The sequence below is a fragment of the Cynocephalus volans genome, chromosome 8, assembly GCF_027409185.1.
Source record: "Cynocephalus volans isolate mCynVol1 chromosome 8, mCynVol1.pri, whole genome shotgun sequence".
Classification (NCBI taxonomy): domain Eukaryota; kingdom Metazoa; phylum Chordata; class Mammalia; order Dermoptera; family Cynocephalidae; genus Cynocephalus; species Cynocephalus volans.
Genome location: NC_084467.1, coordinates 43,216,739 through 43,236,443, shown reverse-complemented (window position 1 = coordinate 43,236,443; position 19,705 = coordinate 43,216,739). Strand labels below are relative to the sequence as shown.

Here is a 19,705-nt window from a genome sequence, read left to right as displayed (position 1 = left end):
TTGTCGATATACATTGTGGCTGATTATTGCTCCCCATCACCAAAACCTCCCTCCCTTCTCCCTCCCCCGCTCTGCCCCAACAATGTCCTTTCTGTTTGCTTGTCGTATCAACTTCAAGTAATTGTGGTTGTTATATCTTCTTCCCCCCCCCCCAGTTTTTTTTCGTGTGTGTGTGTGTGTGTGTGTGTGTGTGTGTGAATTTATTTATTTATTTTTAGCTCCCACCAATAAGTGAGAACATGTGGTATTTCTCTTTCTGTGCCTGACTTGTTTCACTTAATATAATTCTCTCAAGGTCCATCCATGTTGTCGCAAATGGCAGTATTTCATTCGTTTTTATAGCTGAGTAGTATTCCATTGTGTAGATGTACCACATTTTCCGTATCCACTCATCTGATGATGGACATTTGGGCTGGTTCCAACTCTTGGCTATTGTAAAGAGTGCTGCGATGAACATTGGGGAACAGGTATACCTTCGACTTGATGATTTCCATTCCTCTGGGTATATTCCCAACAGTGGGATAGCTGGGTCGTATGGTAGATCTATCTGCAATTGTTTGAGGAACCTCCATACCATTTTCCATAGAGGCTGCACCATTTTGCAGTCCCACCAACAATGTATGAGAGTTCCTTTTTCTCCGCAACCTCGCCAGCATTTATCGTTCAGGGTCTTTTGGATTTTAGCCATCCTAACTGGGGTTAGGTGGTATCTCAGTGTGGTTTTGATTTGCATTTCCCGGATGCTGAGTGATGTTGAGCATTTTTTCATATGTCTGTTGGCCATTTGTATATCTTCCTTAGAGAAATGCCTGCTTAGCTCTTTTGCCCATTTTTTAATTGGGTTGCTTGTTTTCTTCTTGTAAAGTTGTTTGAGTTCCTTATATATTCTGGATATTAATCCTTTGTCAGATGTATATTTTGCAAATATTTCCTCCCACTCTGTTGGTTGTCTTTTAACTCTTTTAATTGTTTCTTTTGCTGTGCAGAAGCTTTTTAGTTTGATATAATCCCATTTGTTTATTTTTCCTTTGGTTGCCCGTGCTTTTGGGGTCGTGTTCATGAAGTCTGTGTCCAGTCCTATTTCCTGAAGTGTTTCTCCTATGTTTTCTTTAAGAAGTTTTATTGTTTCAGGGTGTATATTTAAATCTTTAATCCATTTTGAGTTGACTTTAGTATACAGTGAGAGGTATGGATCTAGTTTCATTCTCCTGCATATGGATATCCAGTTATCCCAGCACCATTTGCTAAAGAGGCAGTCCCTTCCCCAGTGAATAGGCTTGGTGCCTTTGTCAAAGATCAGATGGCAGTAAGTGTGTGGGTTGATTTCTGGATTCTCTATTCTACTCCATTGGTCAGTGTGTCTGTTTTTATGCCAGTACCATACTGTTTTGGTTATTATAGCTTTGTAGTATAGCTTAAAGTCAGGTGGTGTTATGCCTCCAGCTTTATTTTTTTTTGCTCAGCATTGCTTTGGCTATGTGTGGTCTTTTATTGTTCCATATAAATGTCTGGATAGTTTTTTCCATTTCTGAGAAAAATGTCTTTGGAATTTTGATGGGGATTGCATTGAATTTGTATATCACTTTGGGTAGTATGGACATTTTCACTATGTTGATTCTTCCAATCCAAGAGCATGGAATATCTTTCCATCTTCTTGTATCCTCTGAATTTCTCTCAGCAGTGGTTTGTAGTTCTCATTATAGAGATTTTTCACCTCCTTGGTTAACTCAATTCCTAAGTATTTTAATTTTTTGGTGGCTATTGTAAATGGGCAGGCTTTCTTGATTTCTTGTTCTGCATGTTCACTATTGGAGAAAAGAAATGCTACTGATTTTTGCGTGTTGATTTTGTATCCTGCTACTGTGCTGAAATCATTTATCAATTCCAAGAGTTTTTTTGTAGAGGTTTTAGGCTGTTCGATATATAGGATCATGTCATCTGCAAACAGGGACAGTTTGACTTCATCTTTTCCAATCTGGGTGCCCTTTATTTCCTTCTCTTCTCTGATTGCTCTGGCTAGTACTTCCAACACTATGTTGAATAGGAGTGGTGAGAGTGGGCATCCTTGTCTAGTTCCTGTTCTTAAAGGAAAAGCTTTCAGCTTTTCCCCATTCAGGATGATATTGGCAGTGGGTTTGGCATATATGGCTTTAATTATGTTGAGATATTTTCCCTCTATACCTAACTTATAGAGGGTCTTTGTCAATAATGAGTGCTGAACTTTATCAAATGCTTTCTCAGCATCTATAGAGATGATCATATGGTCCTTGTGTTTGAGTTTATTAATATGGTGTATCACATTTATTGATTTGCGTATGTTGAACCAACCTTGCATCCCTGGGATGAATCCCACTTGATCATGATGAATAATTTTTCGTATGTGTTGCTGTACTCTGTTTGCTAGTATTTTAGTGAGGATTTTTGCATCTATCTTCATCAAGGATATAGGCCTGTAGTTTTCTTTTTTGGTTATATCTTTATCTGGTTTTGGTATCAGGATGATGTTTGCTTCATAGAATGAGTTTGGGAGATTTAACTCTGTTTCAATCTTTTGGAATAGTTTGTAAAGAATCGGTGTCAATTCCTCTTTGAATGTTTGGTAAAATTCTGCTGTGAATCCATCTGGTCCTGGGCTTTTCTTTGTTGGGAGCCTTCTGATAACAGCTTCAATCTCCTTTATTGTTATTGGTCTGTTCAGATTTTCTATGTCTTCATGGTTCAGTGTTGGGAGCTTGTGTGTGTCCAGAAATTTATCCATTTCCTCCAGATTTTCAAATTTGTTGGCGTATAGTTGTTTATAGTAGTCTCGAATGATTCCTTGTGTTTCAGATGAATCAGTTGTGATATCGCCTTTTTCATTTCTAATTTTTGTTATTTGAGTCTTCTCTCTTCTTCTTTTTGTTCGCCATGCTAATGGTTTGTCAATTTTATTTATCTTTTCAAAAAACCAACTTTTTGATTCATTGATCTTTTGAATTGTTTTTTGGGTTTCAATTTCATTCAGTTCTGCTCTGATCTTAATGATTTCTTTCTGTCTGCTAACTTTAGGTTTGGATTGTTCTTGTTTTTCTAGTTCTTTAAGGTGAAGTGCTAGGTTGTTCACTTGCCATCTTTCCATTCTTCTGAGGTGAGCATTTAATGCAATAAATATCCCCCTTAATACTGCTTTTGCAGTATCCCACAGGTTTTGGTATGATGTATCATTGTTTTCATTAGTTTCAATAAATTTTTTGATTTCCTGCTTGATTTCTTCTTGGACCCGTATGTCATTAAGTAGAATGCTGTTTAATTTCCATGTGTTTGTATAGTTTCCAGAGTTTTGTTTGTTATTAATTTCTAGTTTTAATCCATTGTGGTCTGAGAAAGTACATGGGATAATTCCAATTTTTTTCAATTTATTGAGGCTTGATTTGTGACCTAATATGTGATCTATCCTGGAGAATGATCCATGTGCTGATGAGAAAAATGAATATTCTGAGGTTGTTGGGTGGAATGTTCTGTAGATATCTGCCAATTCCAATTGGTCTAGAGTCTTGTTTAGATCTTGTGTTTCTCTACTGATTCTTTGCCTAGATGATCTGTCTAATATTGACAGTGGGGTGTTCAGGTCCCCTGCTATTATGGTATTAGTGTCTATTTCCTTCTTTAGGTCTAATAGAGTTTGTTTTCTAAATCTGGCTGCTCCAACATTGGGTGCGTACATATTTATGATTGTTATGTCTTCTTGATGGATCTGTCCTTTCATCATTAAGTAGTGTCCCTCATTGTCTCTTTTTATAGTTTTTAGTTTAAAGTCTATTTTGTCAGATATAAGAATAGCTACTCCAGCTCGTTTTTCTTTTCTGTTTGCATGGTAAATCTTTTTCGATGCTTTCACTCTGAGTCTATGTGAATCTTTATGGGTGAGGTGGGTCTCTTGTAGGCAGCATATAGTTGGGTCCTCCTTTTTAATCCAGTCAGCCAGTCTGTGTCTTTTGATTGGGGAATTTAAGCCTTTTACATTAAGAGTTGTTATTGAAAGGTATTGATTTATTCCTAGCATTTTATTGGTTGTTTGGTTGTCTTAGGTGTCTTTTGTTCCTTGCTTTCTGATTTACTGTTTGGTTTCTGTGTTTGTTGGTTTCTTAGGTTGTAGATAGCATTTTTGTTTGCTTGTTTTCTCTTCATGAATGCCATTTTTATTATACTAGTGGGTTTTGATTTTTCTTGGGTTTTTATGGCAGTGGTAGTTATTTTTCAGGAACCAAACCCAGTACTCCCTTGAGGATTTCTTGTAAGGGTGGTCATGTGGTAGTGAACTCCCGCAGTTTTTGTTTGTCTGAGAAATATACTATTTGCCCTTCATTTCGGAAGGATAGCCTTCAGGGTAGAGTATTCTTGGATGGCAATCTTTGTCTTTTAGTATTTTGAATATATCATCCCATTCCTTTCTAGCTTTTAGGGTTTGTGATGAAAAGTCTGATGTTAGCCTGATTGGGGCTCCCTTATAGGTGATTTAACACTTCTCTCTTGCAGCTTTTAAGATTCTCTCTTTGTCTCTGAGTTTTGCCAATTTGACTATAACATGTCTTGGAGAAGGCCTTTTTGGGTTGAATATGTTTGGAGATCGTTGAGCTTCCTGGATCTGAAGATCTGTGATTTTTCCTATACCTGGGAAGTTTTCTGCCACTATTTTGATGAATATGTTTTCAATGGAGTCTCCGTTTTCCTCCCCTTCTGGAATACCCATGACTCGGATATTTGAGCGCTTAAGGTTGTCTGATATCTCTCTCAGATTTTCTTCAATGTCTTTGATTCTTTTTTCTTTCTTTTTGTCTGCTTGTGTTACTTCAAACAGCCCATCTTCAAGTTCAGAGGTTCTCTCTTCAACTTCGACAAGCCTGCTGGTTAAACTCTCCGTTGTGTTTTTTATTTCGCTGAATAACTTCTTCAGTTCAGCAAGTTCTGCTACATTTTTTTTCAGGACATTGATTTCCTTGTACATTTCCTCTTTCAGATCCTGTATACTTTCCTCATTTCATCATGATGTCTAGCTGAGTTTTCTTGTATCTCATTCAGTTTCCTTAGAATTATCACTCGAAATTCCTTGTCAGTCATTTCAAGGGCTTCTTGTTCTATAGGATCTAGAGTTTGAGATTTATTAACTTTTGGTGGTGTACTTTCTTGATTTTTTGTATTTCTGGTATCTTTTTTTTGATGTTTATTCATTGTGGCAGGGGGTTTCACAGTCCACCGGTTTGAGACTAATGACTAACTAAGATGTTGCTGTGGTTGCCAATTTCGTATGGCTACCTCCGTGACTGCTCAGTTGGCCTCTAGTGCCTTGTGTGTATGGTAGCCTCATGACCCATATTTTCTTAAATCTCAAAGCCTGATAGTCATAATTACAGTACAGATGATAATTTCTCACCTTTTCCAATGATACCTTCTCAGTGAAATCTCCTGACCAGCATATACCACAACCTGGTCCCCTAACCCAGTATTCCCAGTTCTTGCTATCCTGCTCTACTTTTTCTTTATTGTACATATCCCTTCTAACATGTGTACTTATCATGTTTATCATTTATTATCTGCCTGCTGCCACTGGACTGTAAGCACCACAAAGGCAGGGATCTTTGTTTTATTTATCAATGTATAACAAGCCCCTGGAATCAGGCCAGGCAAACAGGTGCTCAATAAATATTAGCTGAATGAGAAATGATGATCCATTGTTTTCATTATTTAGTGTAAATTTCCATTTTTATATTTGGAATCTAAATATAGGATGGATTTCCCAAGAAATCATTATTTTTGCTTAATATCCTATTAAAGCTGACATAATTGGCTCCTTCAAAGATTTATGAATAGTTTTAATTAAAGCCTCTAAAACTGCTGAATAAAACAAAAGCAAATATTTGCAAAAATATTTCTCCCCCACAACTTCTGCTTTGACTATCTGAGGAAATAACACTGCGAGTCCAGGACAGATATCTGTTGATTCAGTCAAAGCAGACAATGAAAACCAGACGGAGATTAATGAGTTCTTTTCAATTCATTCTGCAATCACATGTTTCTAATTCGTATTATTCCTAATTGTTACAAATCCTCACCAAATTTATATGTAAATATATCCTAATAATTTTAGATCCTCAGAAGATGTTTCCTCCTAATTTTAGGGGTCACTATTCCTTAATCTTAAACTTTAGAAAAATCAGAATTTGAGTTTTTAATCTTTAAGACTGAGGCGGGTAGAAAAACTGTTAGGAATAGGATGGTTTTAGAGAGGTCACTCAGACGTTAATAAGGAATGTACTTTGGCAGAACAGAGAACAGAAAAAGGGACAGAAGGAAGTTAACAAGGCTAAAGAAAGTGTGAAGATAAGAAGTGATGAAGACCTGGGCTATGTCAATGACTTAAGTGATAGAGAAAAGATAGAATCCAATGGACATGGTGACCCATCAGATACAAAGGGAATGCAGATGTTGGGAAAGAGTAGCCTTCAAATTTGGTTAATTGGGTAAATGGAAGTGCTGTTCCGCAACAGAGAGACTACAAGAGGAAAAATAGGTTGGGAGGTGGTAGGTTGCCAAAAATATTATTTTGGGTTTGAACAGTCTCAGACTCAATTAATCCTGAAATCTGGTAAACCTGACCTCTTTGAGAACCTTAACGGAAGTTTTACTGAATTTATTAGTTAACAGTAAGTGTTCAAATACAAAGGTACTTCAAAAAGTTCATGGAAAGATTCATATTTTCCACAATCCATATTTTCCACAAACTTTTTGAAGTATCCTTGTACATATTGCTAGAAAATACTCCATTCTCCAGAAAAAGCCAAAAAGTAGAATATATCTTTAATGCATTCTGGGGGAGGGACATAGGGATGAAAGGAGGTAATTTTGAGAAGCTAAAGCCAAGTGTCTTCATGAGGAGAAATACAGAACTTCAAAAATATTTACCACTTTGTGGGGTTGGAGCCTTGCTTCCCCTCTTCCCCCTTCCCCTGGCTCCCTATCCCTGACACTGTTTGTTAAAAAATAATAATAAAAGGATTAAAAAAAAATACTTGTCACTAATTATCAAGGTTAAGGGTTGTTCAGAAAGAAAGAGGCTACACAATCACTCGAGTTTCGAGTTAATAAAAGAGAAAAAAAATAATACCTATTAGAAAATTCAGAAAGGACACTAAAGCAAGGCAAATAAAACATATGTATAAGAAAAGAGATAACACCAAGTTTAAGTGTTTGGATCCCCTTTACTGGCCAGCTGCCCAAAAAAAAGGTAGGGGGAGGGAGGCTGGCCAGTTAGCTCAGTTGGTTAGAGCATGGTGTTATAACACAAAGGTCAAGAGTTCAGATCCCTGCCGCAGCCAGATGCCCTCCCTGCCACCCCCTCAACCCCCGCCCCCCTGGCCAAGAAAAAGAAAAGAGAATTTGCTTATTTCTTTTTCTGCTTCCAAGGCAAACTAGTCCAAAATAGATGTGTCCTAACAAAGTGACAGAACCGTATCAGTAAGAAATTATAATAACTGATTTCTGTTACTTTAAATAAGATGCTTAGAGAGTTCTCTGAAAATAGATGTTATTCCTAACACACTGGGGAGTAGAAAAGGCTTTTAGACTTAAAAAAAAAAAAACTATGCAAATATTTCCTCAGGGTATAAAACAGAGTGAAGGCTTAGCTGCATTATCATCTTATAATATTCCTAGTGAACAACCTTTCTAAAGGCTTCACTCTTCCCTAGTAGCTCTCCAAGGAATTCTGCTCAGGGCAGAGAGTTAGCAGTAAGTACTTCCTTCCTTCTCTATATTTAGCTGTAAGTTGTTAATATAATATCTTCACCTTTCTTTCAGAAAGTATATATTCCCTGACCAAGACTGCAGTATAAACTCAGACATAACCCCAGTACATTCTACAAGCTTTAACACTATCTTGTAAAACAAAATCTAGATATAGTAAAATGTCATTGATTCAGCCCTCACTATAATTTAGTACTTATAATAATTTATACCAAGTCACTATGCTTAAACCAACATTGTTGACCTCATGTTGTACATTTAGTCTTCTTAGGGAGGCAGGACTTCCTCTGCAAAGTAGGAGTAAATATGAGAAGACATGTTGGTTTGTTTCCCTCAACAACCTGGGAATATTCCTTCAGTTGACAAGTAAGAGAATTGTGCAGTAAGAACAGGTATAAAATTAAATAGGGTACAGGTCAATGTTTGACTCCCTGGCCTTTAAATCCTTACAAGGAACATTCCTGGGCCTTTCTCTGGCTAGGCTTCCAAGCCTCCCACACACTTGTTGACAGACCTGCTCATCTCATGCATGCCTCAGGCCACGACTCAAGTTAATCTCTTCCACCATTGTCCCAATTCTCTTGCCTCAGCTGGACTCCTGCCCAGTGACAAGCATCAACTTGGATATACAGTCAGCACAGGACAAACTCTGTCAATCAAAACCACCTGACAGAATGAACTATCTGAGTAAAAAGCATGCAATAGTGTTTAGAAAGTGAGATAACCACAATGAAGATAGAGCCGCAAAGAGGCTAAGGCACAATGAAAGAGATGTCTGTGTGGCCAAGGGTAATAAGGGAGGAAAGACATAAACAAGCAACACCATGTAATGAAAATAGCACGGGTGTGAATCCAGGCTCTGCCACTTCCTACATGACAGACCTTGAATAAAAACTTTGAGCTTCAGTATCATTATCTATAAAATGGGAATAAAAATACCTACCTCATAAACACATGTGGAGTACCTACAAGGATTATAGTGCCCGGCACAGCATTAACTGCACCTTTACTAATTGTGATAGTTTGGATATGTTTGTCCCCACAAAGCTCATGTTGAAATCTTATCCCCAGTGTGGCAGTGTTGGGAAGTGTTTGGGTCATGTGGGCAGATCCCTCAATAATAGATTCTATTTTATATGATGCCCTGATTCATCGTACTAGGCAGTCACCCAAAGCAGACGTCCTCATTAAAGCCAGCAACCTAGCAAAGACTATCATTTATTTGAGTCTGATTTCTTTTTTCCAGGGTGTTAGTCAAATTGTCTTTGGGTCCTCCAAATTTAATACTAAGAAAATGCAATGGTGAAACACAACTTTAATGTCTATGCTTGACCAGTGTTACATGTAGAGTATACAAAAGCAGCATGATCATAACAATGAATGTTCATAAACTGCATGTGTAAGAGTTAATGAAGGAGTTTGAAAAGACAACGACAACCTTGGCAGGAGTAAGCATTTTCTTGGAGAATTCACCAGTTAGTTGTGAGTCTAAAAGTAAAAACAAGGGTGAGTGTAGTCCAGGCATCACCAGAGCTAGCTAGCTTGCTTGCTTGATTGATTAATTTGTTTGTTTGATTGTTTGTTTGTTGATTGATTGATTGATTGATGACCAGCAAGGGGATCTTAAAACCCTTGACTTGGTGTTGTCAGCACCATGCTCTCCCAAGAAAGCTAACTGGCCATCCCTATATAGGGATCCGAACCTGTGGCCTTGGTGTTATCAGCACCACACGCTCCCAAGTGAGCCACGGGCCGGCCCATCACCAGAGCTTTAACTCAGGGTTATTTAACCTGGGGTTTAAGAACTACCTAAAACTGTGTGCAACCAGGAAGCCTTCTCTAAAGCAATGATTTCAAAATGTGGGTTCCTTGAGGATAAGCACTTTGCTTTGCTCACCCCTTTACACTCAGAAACTGGTATATAATAAGCACTCAAGCATTTGTTAACTTACTAAAAAATGAATGGATGAAATAAATTGAATATTGGTATTTTCTAGAAGTGTCTAAGGGCTGCCTGGCTATAGGCCTCAACCTTCTGACTTCAACCAGAACAACTGTACTTTTTTCTGTCTCATATTTGGGCTTGGTTCATCATTCCCTTCCCTGAATTCCTATTATACTCACAAGCGCGTACATTTTAATGCTTAAGTGTCCCTCAAGTAGTTTCATACCACTGAAGTTTCTTGAGGTATGGGATTACATCTTACATAAGTACTACTCAACTTTCATAAAACCTGCACTTTTTTGTACATTGACCCCTCACAGAAAAACTTGAATTTTCTTATATAGGCAATAAGTGGACATTTTGCACCATCATACTGTGTGAAGACTGCCAGCAACAATTTAGTTTTTGTAGCATCACCATCTCCATTTGAAAAACAGTGCTCTCACTACTATTTGAATATAATTTGTATCCTATTCTACCATTCGTTTAATTAGTAGAAAAACAGAAATATTAAATTACCAAGAGTACAATTAACAAAGGTTTTTTGTCTGTTTGTCTGGTTTTTGGTGGCTGGCCAATTGAGGGATTGAACCCTGGACCTTGGTGTTAACATGCTCTAACCAACTAAGATAACCAGCCAGCCCCTAATAAGTTTTTATAAACATAATATAATTGAGAAATCAATAGGCATGCTGAAAACAGCAAATCTTTATTATCAATGGGCCACTTCTCATAATTTGACCCATTAGACTTTGGTCCATTGCCAATGTGCTCATTTTTGAAGGAAAGAAATATAATGTATAAATAAATATTGTCTAAAAGGCAAGTTGTCATCAAGGACTTTACAATATTTGAAAAGAATACACCATCCTATACCATGCAAATTTTTGTCCAACCCACACGGTCTACTTTCATGCATATTTTCAGGTACACATAATATATCAAAATAGGAAAATGCTTTTCATCATATATCTTCATTTTCTCTTCACACTAATACCTACCAAGCAATGTATTCTGTCGGGCTTTAAAAACTAACGCCACCTTAAGTGACATTACAAGTGGATCAACGTGGCAGCCTAAGACGGCACCGGCATGGGGAGGAAGTAGGGTGGGGGTGTCTGCGGGAACCTTGCCTTAGCCCTTAATTGACCACACTTGTGAAACACTGCGTGACTGCAATAGATAGGCATTGAGACAGGACCCGTAAGCTGATTGGAGGATGTAAAAAACCTGCCTTCCCCATTTACCTTTAAAAACAAGTGCTTGTGTGCTAATAAACGGAACTGCTCGACAGAATCCCCGCCGCGCCTGAGTGTCCTTTAACCGGGCTGTTTTGGGGGGGTCCGGGGGCTGTGCTCACCTCTCTTCATGGCTCTCTTCCCCCGTCTCCTTCCAAAGGGGACAGGAGGGAAAGAGGAATCCCGGGCCGTTTGCTCGCCCACCCAAAAGCAACGAGGCTAGGGCTGTTCGGGTCGGCCGGCGGCGGACCCGACAGTATTCCAAACTGAAAAAAAAATTACTTAACAATACATATCAGCAATTTCTCAAATAGTAGGTAGGGTTAATGAATAAGTCTAAAACTATTTCCTATTCCCTTTCAAAAAGGAAATAAAAAAAAAAGATGAACACTCCAACAACAACAAAAATGGACAAAAGAATGAACAAACCAAACAAGAAATAAACATATTAAAAGGGACATGTGTGCTCAGAGCAGGGGCCTGAAAAAAGGCTCCTCTGTTTACAACACACCTGAAAAGAACCTGGGGTCATTGGGAAGAGGGGCACAAAACTTGTGGCCTCCCTATGAACAAATGCCCTACACGTGAAAGAAAAAAAAACACATGCTAAAATGTATCTTTGAGGGGGGCATCAAGTTGGCATGCTTTTAAAATTATAATACTAAGTGCTGATGAGGGGTGTGATGAAGCAAATCTCTCTTAAAAGCAATTGGGGACGACTGTTTCAGGAATATCAAAAATATTTATGCCTTTTGTCTGACCGATTCTTTTATGAATCTATCTATTCTAACCAAATCTAAAGAGATTTGGTTAAAGATTTATGTACAAGGATGTTCAACAAAGAATTACTTAAAATACAGAAAAACCTGTACAATATAGATAAATGGTTAAATGATTATTCATAAAAAGGAATATTATGTGACTGTTAAAAATCATGCTTTCTTACAACATTTTCTGTCATGAGGAAATGATCATGATATAATATTTAAAACTGAAATCTGGGGCTGGCCAGATAGCTCAGTTAGTTAGAGCATGGTGTTTTAACACCAAGGTCAAGGGTTCAGATTCCCATACTGGCCAGCTGCCCCCCAAAATAAAAATAAAACTGAAAATTTGCATAACCTCATTTATACAGAATGACCCAGTTTTATAAAATACACACACATAAACAACTGAAGAATCAGAAGGAAATACAGAAATATGTTACTAACAATTATCTTCAGCTAGTAGGATTATGAGTAATTGTTAGTATCATCTTTATACTACTCTATATTTTCCCAGATTTCCACAGTAAGTAGGTATTAATTTTTCTACTTAGAAATTATGGAAAACAGAAAAGAGGAATAAAGTGTAAATTACTAACAAAAAATAAACTATCCTCTCTAATTCTAGCTACACAATAAGTCAAACAGCCCATAATTAGTTAAACTGGGAAGATTACAATTTTAAATATTCGGGGAGAAACTTGAACAGAAAGCAAATTAAGGAAAAGAAAGATAACCAGTGAGATCCAACCCTCCTACAATAATACAACAAGCTCCCAATGCATAAATTCAGTAACATTTCCCAGTTAACATCTACTGAAATTATAACATCTAATTAGAGAAATAGTTGATTTACTTCCCTTACATGAAGTCTGTAAATGATTTTTTATTTTGTTTTGTTTGAGGGAGGAGTTATCACATGAAAATAAAAAATATAAAAGTGCAGAGGGAAATTTTTTAAAGTCAATAGTCAGTAATAGCATCTGTTTACTAATAATAATGCTGAAATGATTACTTTCCAAGCAGAAGACATTTAAGCCTGCAACCATTGGTTAGTCTAATGATTTATTGTCTATTCTTCTAAATGATTAATGATGTGGATGTGCCAGGCTGAGGTGATTGATGTTAATGCAGCAGGGGTAGTGTTGCACTAATACACTTGATCAATATTACTTTTCTGAATTAAACACTTTCCTTCACCATAACATCAACCACTGGGCTATTTGTAGTAATTCTGCATTTTAATAAATGAGCAAGCTCTAATGGACTGAGTTGAAAAGGTCAGTTATCAGACCAACCACAGATAACTTCCACTAAGACTTACATGGTTCCTGAAAGTTCTTCTAATTTAAAGATTTTTTAATGCTTGAAAATATTGTATTTTGTCTTAGGCAATTTGCATTGCTTTAAAAGTATATCCAAATAAATTTGCAAATAAATTTCATGCTTGAAATTATTTTGGAGAACATACTACTTAAAGGATGTCCTCAGTATGTCTTTTGAAAGTGAAGGATTATTTTATGAACTACAAATGTATATGTAATCACATACGTTTCCCAAATTTTCATCTTTAAAATTTTAGATTTTTCATATAGTAGTTTTTGCTTAAGGCCAGACACCACTTCTATATAGGTTAGGACATAGTAAGAGACAATCTCAGATCAAGGCCAGATCACTTGACTCTGGGTCTCACTTATCTATAAAGTGGAGATAATTCTATACAATATATAAGGTTATTATGACAGTAAACTGGAATAACATGTAAAATGACTGGCTACAGACCCGTGGTTCTCAAACTTCAGAATGCATCAGAATCTAATCTAGAGGACCCATTCCCAGAGTTTCTGATTCAGCAACTAGGGCAGGGGTAACTAGGTAGCTAGAATCTGCATTTCTAGCAAGTTTCCAGGTGATGTTGACCCCCTGGTCTGGGACCACACTTTGAGAACTACTGATCCAGACCAATCTGGGCACTAACCCTAGCTCTGCCACTTAGTTTCTCCAACTCTGAAACTAGAAATAAAACTCTCACGGTTATGGAGTTTAGGAATTATGCAAGTAATGTACGGTGCTTGGTTCATAACTATTAGTAATAACAGTAGTTGTTGCTATCACCATCACTACTGCTACTATTTCTACTAAGTAATGAAACATGTAGAACTCTAACATCACCAAATATTTTAATCACATTAAACTGCACTGTAATTTAAAGTTCCTTGTATTTTACATTTATCATTTCTGATAAAATGATAAAATTATAAACTAGCTAACAAATCTCTACAATAACTTTTAACAGTTAAGAGGAGAATGGCTCTAGAGCACAACTGTTTGTGTTCAAATTCCAGTTTTGCCTTATTAGCTATGTGTCTGCAGCCCCAATTTTCCTTATCAACAAAACAAAACAATAATAGTACCTACTTCGTAAGGTTGTGAGAACTGCATGTGTTAACAAAGGTGAAACTCTGTAAAGTGCCTAGCACAAAATAAACATTTGGTAAATGTTAACTATCATAATTATCATCCCAATAAACCATCAGTAACATTACAGATATTATATATATTAAATCATTAAATAGATAAAATTTTATTTGAAGATAAAATTCAAATAACTGGACATTTTTTCTAATTATTAGTGTGAACAACTATAGACTGTCTTGTCTTCTATTTGGTTGAGCCATATGAACCACTGACAGGCAACTATTTTTGACCTATAAAAACAGTAATTTCATATGGTTGAAGCTAATAGCTTTCATCCTAACCTCTCTGATCACTGCTCTGAACCTGCTGGCAGTTGCACCCTACCTAGTGTGATCCAAGGTTTAATCCCCAGCACCCTTCTCATTCTGATCTCCCAGAAGTACCACACCCACTACTACCATTGTTTTAACCAAGGACTGAAATCCAAAGGTTTTATGTAGCCCATAGATGCATCTTGTTTGGCTTACATAAAAAAATCATTTTTAAATCTGGAGATTTCACACATATATACTCCAACCCCACCTGCAAAAAAAATCTGGGTTTCTTGATTCTCTTGAACAAACTGGATGATCTGTCAACAATAGGCAAGCATTACCAAAAGCCTACAACTGTCTTGAACTAAGTAGCAGCTACCGCTTCAAACAGGGTAGGAGCTCTCCAAATGGCTAGTCTTTAGCCAGCTTTACTCTTCACTCATTTATTTATCTGCCTAGCTCTCAGGCATTCAAATTTTCATTTTCTAGTTCTATCTACCAGAAATATGCTGATGACCACAAATCTTCATTTCCAGCCCAGACTCAGATCCAATTACCATCACCTGAGAGTGCCACAAACATCTCAAACATAAGAAGTCCTTCAATATTTGTTTTCCTGTATTCCCCATTTCAGATGTTGACAACATCCACCTGCAAAGTAAGCCAAGAATATCACCCTCACTACTCTAATCCTCTTACCTCCCATTTCCAAGCAATCACCAGTTCCTATACTTTTACCTCCTAAAAATATAAATCTGTTCCTTTCTACTTCCCCATTAACACTGCTTTAATTCATTCAGGGCCTCATTCAACAACCACAGCTATGTTACTATGGATGAACTGTCTATGCTTCTAGACAAAGGCAATGCTCCCACGTGTCTGTGCATTAGGTCCCATCCTCTCTTGCCTTCTCCAGTACACTGATCTAACAACTCTCCCCTTTCTCTCCTGCATCATCAAATTTTCCCTCCTTACTAAATCATTAACAATATAGAAACATGTTATTATTTCTCTTATCCTAAAAACAAAACAATAACTCCTTTGTTCCCATTTCCCCCTCCAGCTATTGCTATATTTCTCAACTTCCCTTTACAGTACAACATAAAAGCACTGTCTACACTCCTACCTTAAAATTGTTCTCCTCAAGGTTACCAGTGAACTCCTCATTATTAAATCCTGTGATCATTCTCAGTTCTCATCTTACTTGCTCTGCCAGGAACGTATGACACAGTTGCTGAATCCTCTCTCCTCCTAGAAACACTTTCTCTCTTGGCTTCCCAGGTACCACATTCATGGTTTCCCTCCTCTCTTTTGGCTGCTGCTTCTCAATTTCTTTTGCTGGTTCTGCCTCATTTCATGCCCTCTAAAAAAATGTTTGAATGCTCCAGGGCTCAGTACTTGGACTCTTTTCTCTCTACACTTATTCCCAAATTCTTGTGGCTTTAAATACCATGCTGTAGAGGATTCATAAAACAAATGTACCTCACAGGGCCTGGTTTTCCAAAGCCTTGCAGTTTCATATATTGACCTTGCAAAGGACAGGAAATTTTCCCCAGGCTATTCAGTCTCTGTTGCAAGCTAAGGATTGTAACACAGCAAGGTTGCTGGCTCAAAGACAGACAAGTTACTAATTGATATGTAAAGTTACTAAAAAGCTGCTGGAGGGAAAAGGAATGTTGGCTAAATCAAGCCTTTGTTAATTGATCACTTAATTGCCTAACACAATGTCATCTGACTGGTTTTTACTGAATGTTATCATCTTCTATTGTAAAACTTGTTGAACTTTACTTGACAAAACCCCACCTATGTCTCTTCCTTTAACTTCTTGGTCTGGAGAATAAATGCAGGAAGAGAACCCCAATTTGTGGTTAATTTCCCAAATGGAAGAAATGCCTCACTCTTGAGGAAGTTCTGGGATATTAACCCCTTTCTGAGGCTTCTCACTGCTCAAAAGAGATGGGCTTTGAGTAATCTTTGGCAGCTCTGTCACCCAGGGGAAAAAGGGGTGACAAATTCGTGGGAGGCAAAGCAACATCATGTGCCAATGACTCCCAAATTTATTTCTCCAGACTGAACTTTCCCCCTGAACTGCACACTCCAACTGCCTACTTGTCATCTCCATTTGGATGTTTGGTGGATATCTAAAACCTGTTTAATAAGCATGTCCAAAACTAAGGTCCTAATGCCCACATTTTCCTTCCTACCCTCCCAAACAGTAGTTCCTCCTGAAATCTTCCCCCTCAGTTAATGGCAACTCCATTCAAAAATCTTGGTGTCGGGCCGGCCTGTGGCTCACTCAGGAGAGTGCGGTGCTGATAACACCAAGGCCACGGGTTCGGATCCCATATAGGGATGGCCGGTTTGCTCACTGGGTGAGCGTGGTGCTGACAACACCAAGTCAAGGGTTAAGATCCCCTTACCGGTCATCTTTAAAAAAAAAAAAAAAAAAAAAATCTTGGTGTCAACCTAGACTTGTCTTTCTTTCATATGCTGCAGTTCAACCTTCAAAATAAATATAATATCATACAACATAATATACTTAGCAATATAAAAGGAACTAGTAATACAAGGGTGCTTTGAAAAGTTTATGGAAAAAATAGAATTAAAAGATAATGCAAATCTTTCCATGAACTTTTTGAAGTATCTTCATATATGAAACAATATAGATAAATACAAAAACATTATGCTGAGCTAAAACAAAGCCAGACAAAAGAGGGTATGTATGATTCCATTTACGTGAAACTTACCAAACAAAAAAATTTAATATATCGTAACAGAAAGCAGATCAGTGGTTGCCTGAGGCCAGGGGCTGGGGTCTGGCACTAGGGACTGACTGAAAGGGGCATACAGGAATCTTTTGGAGTGACAGAAATGTTCTATATCTTGATTGTGTTGGCAGTTATGAGTAAATAAATTTGTCAAAACTCATTGAACTGTATAATGTGTACATTTTATTGTTTGTTAATTAATACCTCAATAAAGTTGATTAAACACACACACACACACACACACACACACACACACACACACACACTCAATTCAACCACTTCTCACTTCCTCCCTACCCTCTTCTGCTACCATGCGGGAGCCATCACCATCTCTCTTCTGGTTTACAATAGCCTGCTAAATAGTTTCCCGGCTTCTTTCCTTGCCCCTCTGCATTTTACTCTCAATACAGTGGACAGAATGATCTTGTTAAAACATAAATCACAACATGTCACTCCTCTGTTCAAAACCCTCTCATGTCCTCTCGTCTCAGTAAAATCCAATGCCCTGATAAAGGCCTCAGATCTTTGGGCACCCTGTTACCTCTTATACCTCATCTCTTATACACTCTCCCTTAATTATCAGCACTCCAACAAGAGCTGGCACCTTGCTGTTTTTCAAATATGGCAGGCATGCTCTTATGCACTTATTATTCCCTCTGCCTGGAATGATGTGCCAGCCCCCCACCCTCCCCAAAATACAGCTTGTTGCCTCACTTTCTTCAGCTCTTTCACTAAAAGGCACCATCTCAGTAAGTATTTCTCTGGCCACCCTGTCTAAAATTTCAACACAATCCCCTCTCCCACACACACACCACACAACTTCACTTCTATTTCATTTTCTCCTTTCCTGCTTTATTTTTTTCTTCCCCAGGTCTTATCACTCTCTTACTTACATTTTACTAATTTATCTTGTTTATCAGCTTTCTATTCTACTGGAATGGATGACCCAGGGGGCAAGAAGTTTCATCTGTGTTATACACCACTATATCCCTAAAATACCATCTAAAATAGGTGTTGAATGAATAAATTAATGTATCTGGACAAACTCTAGCTTTCCCTTTAATAGGTCACAGGAGAATTTGTTTTATGGATGTATCAACTGATACTTCATTTGCTTTCAAAAAATCCGTATATTAAATAAAAACCTCAGCACATTTAAACATATGTTAATGTATATCAGCCAAAATTTGTTTTCAATTCTAATCAAGAATTTATGACCTGACATTGAAACTTTTTTTATCAAAATTGCAGACTTTCTTATAAGCAAAGACCTATGAACGTGAAATAACTCTCATTATTGCCAAAAAACATATAGTCTTACCAAGTTCTTTGCAAAAGCCAGATCTCATGTTGTCTAAGACTCCCAAAACTAGTACAGTAGAAAATAAACTAATCAACCTAACAGTTCAGAACTAAGAATCCATTTTAAAAATACACATAACTCTTATTTACCCTTATCATTTAAATCATTCATTAGAGGAATTTCTTGGTTTATAAGCAAGCCTCAATAAATATGAAAGCGTTAAAGGGAAGATCAGTTTAACATAACCAATTTAAAAGTAAACCAAAATGAAGAGGTGCCTTTTGCTCCAGAGATCTGAGTCTCTTCTCCTTTAAACAAGCAAATAATACAGCTTCTGGAAGTCCAAAGGAGATGTCTCCTTAGTAACTGCAGAGAAGAGAATTCCATACTGCAGCCATCACCTGCAAGCAGAATCTCTCACTTTAAACGTATTAAGCACTCAATTTCATTCAAGTCAAGTGTTTCAGTGTGGGGGAATTATCTGCTTCCATTCATAAGCAGTTACATATTTATCCTAAAATTAAAGACTTTAGGCTTTCATAATAGGATTAAAAATGTTTTATGAAGTTAAATGTAGTAGAAAATTTCAGGAGAGCATCATTCTTTTTTTTTTTTTTTTTGTCTTTTTCGTGGCCGGCACTCAGCCAGTGAGTGCACTGGCCAGTCCTATATAGGATCCGAACCCGCGGCGGGAGCGTCGCTTTGCTCCCAGCGCCGCACTCTCCCGAGTGTGCCACGGGCTCGGCCCCAGGAGAGCATCATTCTTTAAGCAGCTCTCAATAAATATTATTACCAAACACAGTAAATATTTTAAGGATAAACAGGAGAAAGCATTGAGACACTACTATTGAGTACACTGGTTTATCTTTTTTGTACATAAGATACATCTTTCATTTCTGTGTCAATTTCTTAAACAGGACTATGAAGAAAAATAACTGCAATATACTATACCAGCACAGAAAGAAAACACCTGCCTGAACACCTCATGTAACACATCTGGTCACTGTTAGACTTCATAAAGAAAACATTTTTTAAGACATAAATTTAATATTTATTTATCTTGGTATACCTAGCATCTATAACAGCAATTGTAACCTGTAGTTCAGAGAAAGTGCTAACATCTCCAAATCTTCTCTTTTCTAAGTTTCTTGGACTGCTTTAAACATAAGATAGAAG

The 19,705-nt window shown here is 37.4% G+C and overlaps 1 protein-coding gene and 1 non-coding gene across 4 annotated transcripts in view; one reads left to right on the top strand and one right to left on the bottom strand.

Moving 5' to 3' along the window:
- OSBPL9 (oxysterol binding protein like 9) overlaps positions 1-19,705 on the bottom strand; it is a 166,861-nt gene that overhangs the window by 97,167 nt on the left and 49,989 nt on the right. The gene's annotated exons all lie outside the window — the stretch shown is intronic.
- Positions 11,421-11,548, top strand: LOC134385415 (small nucleolar RNA SNORA11). Its single transcript, XR_010024387.1, has one exon. It is a non-coding gene; the product is annotated as a small nucleolar RNA SNORA11 (small nucleolar RNA).